This window comes from Rhinolophus sinicus, linkage group LG10 (assembly GCF_036562045.2).
Source record: "Rhinolophus sinicus isolate RSC01 linkage group LG10, ASM3656204v1, whole genome shotgun sequence".
Taxonomy (NCBI): domain Eukaryota; kingdom Metazoa; phylum Chordata; class Mammalia; order Chiroptera; family Rhinolophidae; genus Rhinolophus; species Rhinolophus sinicus.
In genome coordinates, this window is record NC_133759.1 from 37,936,223 (window position 1) to 37,942,326 (window position 6,104).

The 6,104-nt window shown below is 48.0% G+C and overlaps 1 pseudogene; it reads right to left on the minus strand.

Moving 5' to 3' along the window:
• LOC109455110 (multifunctional methyltransferase subunit TRM112-like protein) overlaps positions 1-5,888 on the minus strand; it is a 48,601-nt pseudogene extending 42,713 nt beyond the window's left edge.
• Between the last annotated feature and the right edge of the window lie 216 nt (positions 5,889-6,104).

Consider the following 6,104-nt stretch of genomic DNA (forward strand, 5'->3'; position numbering starts at 1 on the left):
ACCCCCATGCTTGTGACACGACAGTCCCAAAGGATAATCAGGATTAATTTCATCAGGTCTTCCATCAGTGTGGACCTCAGTCACGGGGTCCCTGACCTCATCCACACAGCGCTGTCAGCCCCCCGTTGGCCAACCCCCTCCACACTTCCCTGTGCCTTCTGGAAAGCATGGACCTCTTCTCTGAATGATCCCCCTACTCTCGTGCTTGCCCTGACACCTGATTTCCCCCCAAGGACACGGCTTCTAAAGCAGCTTTCTCAAGTGGAGGTTGTCCTTTCTCCTTCAGAGCCTGGACTTGAGGTAGATGTGTTCCTTGTTCCTCATTGCTGCTTCCTGCTGATCAAGTCTTCCATCTTCCCAGACAGGCCGCCATCCTGTTTGACTTGCTGTCATCCGACTATGCATCCTCTTGCCCTGTTTGTTGCAATTATACACTGACTTCTTACTCACTCTTCTTCAGGTATCAACCATCGAAGACTTTTATACCTGGCTCACTGTATCTCTCTCCTCCACTACTCCTGCCATCATTTTTTTTTTTTTTTAAAGACTTTATTGGGGAAGGGGAACAGGACTTTATTGGGGAACAGCATGCACTTCAGGATTTTTTTCCAAGTTAAGTTGTTGTCCTTTCAATCTTACTTGTGGAGGGTACAGCTCAGCTCCAGGTCCAGTTGCTGTTGCTAGTTGCAGGGGGCACAGCCCACCATCTCTTGCGGGATTCGAGAAATCGGCAACCTTGTGGTTGAGAGAATGTGCTCCAACCAACTGAGCCATCTGGGAGCTCAGTGGCAGCTCAGCTCAAGGTGCCATGTTCAATTTTAGTTGCAGGGGGTGCTGCCCACCGTCCCTTGCGGGAGTCGAGGAATTGAACTGGCAACCTTGTGTGAGAGCCCACTGGCCCATGTGGGAATTGAACCTTCAGAGTTAGGAGCATGGAGCTCTAACCACCTGAGCCACCGGGCCGGCCATCTTGGCATCATTTTTGATGACTTCAGAATTCATGGAATGAGACATCCAATTCCTGACCCTCTCAGTTGCTTAACTGTCCCCCCTCTCCAGTGATATCTTCCCCACGCCACCTCAGTCACCCTCTCCCATGAGCCCACCTAAGACCTCCTTGTTAGTAATTACTGCAACCCCCAAATCTTAAAGCACAGCAAACCCTGACCACTGCCAGCTTTCCAGTCTGATTCCTTTAGTGTCCTTGCTCTAGCAATTCGTGGACTCGCTGGGATTCTGACACTGAGGCCTGACGTATTTTCACTACCCATCACCCAATTCCCCTTATTTTCAAACTTCTATGTCACCACTGTTTACTCTCTTGAATACACCATTACTTCTCTTTCCCTTTCATTGTACTTTCCTGAAAAAACAAACAAACACCAAATCCTGTTTGGAAAGCTAAACTTTCACCCATTCTGCACCTGCCTTTAAGAAGCTAAACATGACTGGAGAAAAACGTTAGGTCACATTTGACATTTACTATCACAGATCCTGAGTGGGTCCCCAGAATTGACAACCGTTTTACACTTCTCCTTTTTTTCCTCAAACTTCCACTATCTGCTGACTCTCAGCTTGTAATCTTGCTCATTTCATTGATCACATAGAAGACACAAGAGGGAGACTGCCTCAATTTCTCACAAGAACATCCATCAACCTACCTGCATTTGTGTCCAAACGCTCTGCCTCTTGCCTGATAACCATGGGCGCTGCTCCTGCCCCTGTCTGAGGCCAACCATTCCACCTGCACGCTGGCTTCTTCAAGAGCTTTCGTCCTGTAGTTCTCCACTTTCTCTTTCTTACAATATCAAAATTCCCTTCTCGGTCAATTCATTCTTATCAGCATACAGGTGTGCTGCCACCTTCACAAAACCTCCTTTGACCCCAGATCTCTCTCTACTGCCCTACTTCTTTGCTCCCCTTTATAGCAAAGCTCTTTGAAAGAGTTTATACTTACTGTCTCCACTATCTCATCGCCAGTTTTTTTGCCCTCACTCCAAATGTCTTCACCACTTGACGGATTCACTCGTGTTGCGATCCATATTCTCCATGTTGCCAAATCCAATCACCTGGCCTCAGGCTTCATCTCTCAGCAGCATTTGCATCGCCGATCACTCCCTCTTGCTGGAAACACATTCTTCCCTTGACCTCCAGGACACCAGGGTGGACTTCTCTCCTGAAAGCTACACTCTGACTACCTAATAGCTCCATTGGTAAGTCTAATTAGTAATTCAAACTGAACAATATTGTTCACTTTTACCTAATCCTGTGCCTGAATCTTGGCTCAGCCACTCATGAATTGTGAAACATTAGAAAAAAGTACTTAATATGTCTGTGCCTTAACATCTTATTCGTAAACTAGGCATAATGATACTATTTAATTTATAATGATGTAGTGAGGATTAAATGAAATAGTAACCTGAAAAGCATTGATCCACATGCCTGGCAGGCAGTAAGTGTTAAGTAAGTGGCAATGCTTCCTGTGGCCCTGGCTTGCACTGGTGCCTCCTCTTGGGTGTTCTGCATTCGGTGAATGGTGCCCCCCACTCACCCAAATCAGTACCTGCTGTCACTCTTGAGTCCTTCCTACTCCTAACCTCCCACATCAATCAATAACCAAGAACTCACATGTTTACCTTTTAAATACTTCTCAAGGTTCCCTCCCTTTTTCTCTCTCCCATTCCTGTTGCCCCTTCTGTGATTCAGCTCCTGCCTGGTGGTGGCTTCCTATGGGTTATTCTGTCCTTCCTCCACCCACAGCCAGAACTAAGCGATCACTTTAAAATGCGTATCTGCTCCTGTCACTCCCCTTCAATTTCTCCCCATTGGCCTCAGGAAAAGGTCTAAATTGCTCAGCATTACTATCCATTACGATCCCTTCACAGGACCTGTGACCTTGGCTTCCTTATCCTGCTTCCCCTCTCACTGCTTCCCGCCCTACCCCCAGATTCAAGCCTCAGTTTTTCTGAACTACTTGCCATCTCCAAAATTTTGCCATGAGCTCTTCCCTGAAGGCTTTTGTAGGTGCCGTGTCTTTTGCCTGGAACCCTGCGAGACCCACCGCCTCACCTTCTTCACCTGGCTTACTCATGCCTGAGGTCTCAGCTCAGATAGTTCCATCTGTGAGAGGCTGGGGCTAATTTCTCCTGTCCTGGGTTAACGCCCCCCTCCTGCCAGGGCTCACACCCATTCCTGTGCCTTCGTTATGACTCCCATTTAAATGATCTTGCTTCCTCAGCAGACTTTCAGCTCCTAGAGGGAGGAACCTCACGCTCAAAACTCCTAGGAGAGCATATTTTTAACCTTTTGACCTTCATGGAATACTCTTCAGTACTGATATTTTAGGTGTACTCCTAATTGGATGCAGTACCCCTGGACTTGTAAATGTGCCTGGACACTAGCTTTTTGATGTTTGAAATGACGCTGGTGGGATTATAGAGTCTTAAAAATTCTTTTCAGGTCTAGAATGCCAGGAAGGACTCTCTGATGTATTGGGCTGTCTGGGGCCAGGGTATCACCCACCAGAATTAAAGGACTGAAAATACTGGGGGGTTCTGAGACCATCCCTAACCAGTCGAATATAGCTGAGCAATGGACTTACTTTCTACTTTTCCATCCAATTGTTTAGAAACCATGTAGATATTATCTAAAAGGAAAGTCATGGGACTATTTTTTTTTTTTGGCAGGGGGAATGAGTTAACTGTTTCATATTCCTTTTCTATGTCTAGCTTCCTGGAATAATGGGCATGGCAAGGTGCTATTCCCCAAAGGCCACCTACTTCCGTTTATAATCCTGTTCTTGCCACACCACAGCAAGCACCCCTTCCTGCAGTGACCTTGTCCTTGGTGTGTTAATTAGTCCTGTGCTCAGAAACCTAAGCTACCGCAGGCCTTGCTGATGCTTCGGAAGAGGCAAGGGATGAGCAGTTGTCTGGCATCTAGACCCCCATGATGGGGAAGCAAACTTAGTCATGGGTTTTCAGAGCAGTTAGTGCATCTATTCTGGAGTGCCTCGTGCTGGGTCTCGGTGCTACTGTAAGTAGTGGTGATATAAAGATGAACAGGACGATGCCACCCCTGGCCTTAAAGAACTCACCATCAGAAGAGGAGACAGCGAGGACCATAGTGTGGGGCATGGTATGAGAGGGAAGGAAGCCCAGGTGTGGGAGTGCACGGGAGAGATACCGAATCCATCCTGGGCCATCAGAGAAGGTTCTGGAATGTTCTGGAGAAGGTGAATTTTAAGATGGGTCCTAAATAATGAGCCGTAATTAATTTGGGGGAAAAGGGGATAAAAAGACATTAGGGACAGAGGAAAAGAGGACAAGCACGTGTGAAATCCAGAGATACGAGAGAGGATGGCACCAGAGACATGCAGTTCATGTGCATTTCTCTGAGGAATGGCAGTGGGTATGAAAAGAGAGGAGGGTAGGGAGAATTATGCCAGGGGCCACAATAAGAAAGTCTTGCATGATGTGGGGAATTCTCTGGTGTCTAAGAGCCTTCCCGTTCCTGCAATTCTAGGTTGGTCTCGTGCTCCAAAACCACATAGACACCACATGAGCAGAAAGCTGTTAAAGCTCCATGCTGAAGAGACTTGCTTGAACAGTGATGGCAGTGGGAAGCCAGGAAGTAACCTGGTAGTCTTTTAGAAAGGTCAGACTGCAGGAGCAGAGAGGAGGCAGATGCATTTGAGGGCAGGGGCAGGGGGGCAAGAGGACCCATGAAGAAGTGGTTTTCATGGCAGCAGAATCATCTGATGCCTTCACGCTGCTGCAGGCAGCTATAGCCAAAGCCTGTACAGTGTGGCAGAGGATGAGACATGCCACGGGAGAGAAGCCAGGCTTCAGCCCTTTCTGCTTGGGTGCTCTGTTTGGCCCATCACCCCCGTAAGCCCTCATCACCTCACCCTTCTTCGTGACTGTCCCACCTTTGGACCTTTAAACCAGCCCAACCCAACTTGCCCTGGACTCAGGCCCCTTACCCTCCTGTCCCAAACCTTCCCTTCTCCTGCTTCCTTTGTTTCAGATGCTGGCACCACCATGCACTCAAGTTTCCCAAGCTAGAAGCCTGGCGTGGATTTCTCCCTTCACAGTCCAACCAACCTCTTGACTTCTGTCAAGTTTACGTCTTCAGTATTATGGCGTCCACTGCCCTCCATGTAGCCCCATTACCTCTGGCCTGGATTACTGCCAAGGATTCCTATTAGTCAGCCTCAGAGTCCTCCTCTCTCTAGTGGAGGCTTGATGCCAGTGCCCGTGGGACACTTCTAGAATGCAGACCCCTCTTCTGACTCCCCGCTCCCCCCAGGAGAACATCCCAGCCATTTTGTGTCTCCTATAAAGCGCCAGCCCCTGCCAGCTCTCACACCCATTCCTCCACCTGCAATGCTCCACAGCCCGGAACCAATCATCTTTCCTCCCCAAACATTGCCTCCCTTGTTTTCCACCTTCCTACTGTTGTTCACGTGGGGTCCTCTTTCTAAGCTGTGTTTCTGATCCCCCATCTTCCTCTTTCCCTAGTTATTTTCCATTCCCCCTTTTATGGAAAATTAGGAATCAAACCCTCCAAGTAGCCTTGCCTATCCCTGGACTGGGTCAGGGGAGCTTCCTTCCTGTTCTAACAGCCTCCTGGCTTCCTCTGTCATAGCATTTGCCACCTGCACCATCATTGTCTTCTCTCTACTCATCTCTTTATATGTTCCCACAGGACAGTGATTCTGTTGGGTTTATTTCTGTAAGGCCCAGAGCACAAGGCTTGATGCAGACTTAGTTGGCACTTAATATACATTTGTTGAGGAAATGAATGAAAAGATAGGCAACATGTGCTGGATGCTTCTTCTGTGCTTATTTGACTCACAGGATCACGTTGGTCCTCACATCGTCCATATCACGGAGATGTAATTACTATTGTCCCCTTATTGGTGAGGAAATAGAGGTTTAGCTATTTCAGCATCAGGGCCAGAATTGAATACCAAACGTGTATGCTGTGGAATGTGAGTTCTTTATCACAAATGAAATCGCCCACTCTGACCACAAAGAGGGCTGGACGCTTGGGGGCCCCCGATGATCGTTGCAAAGTGATTGTCCTGTGGAAATGAGACA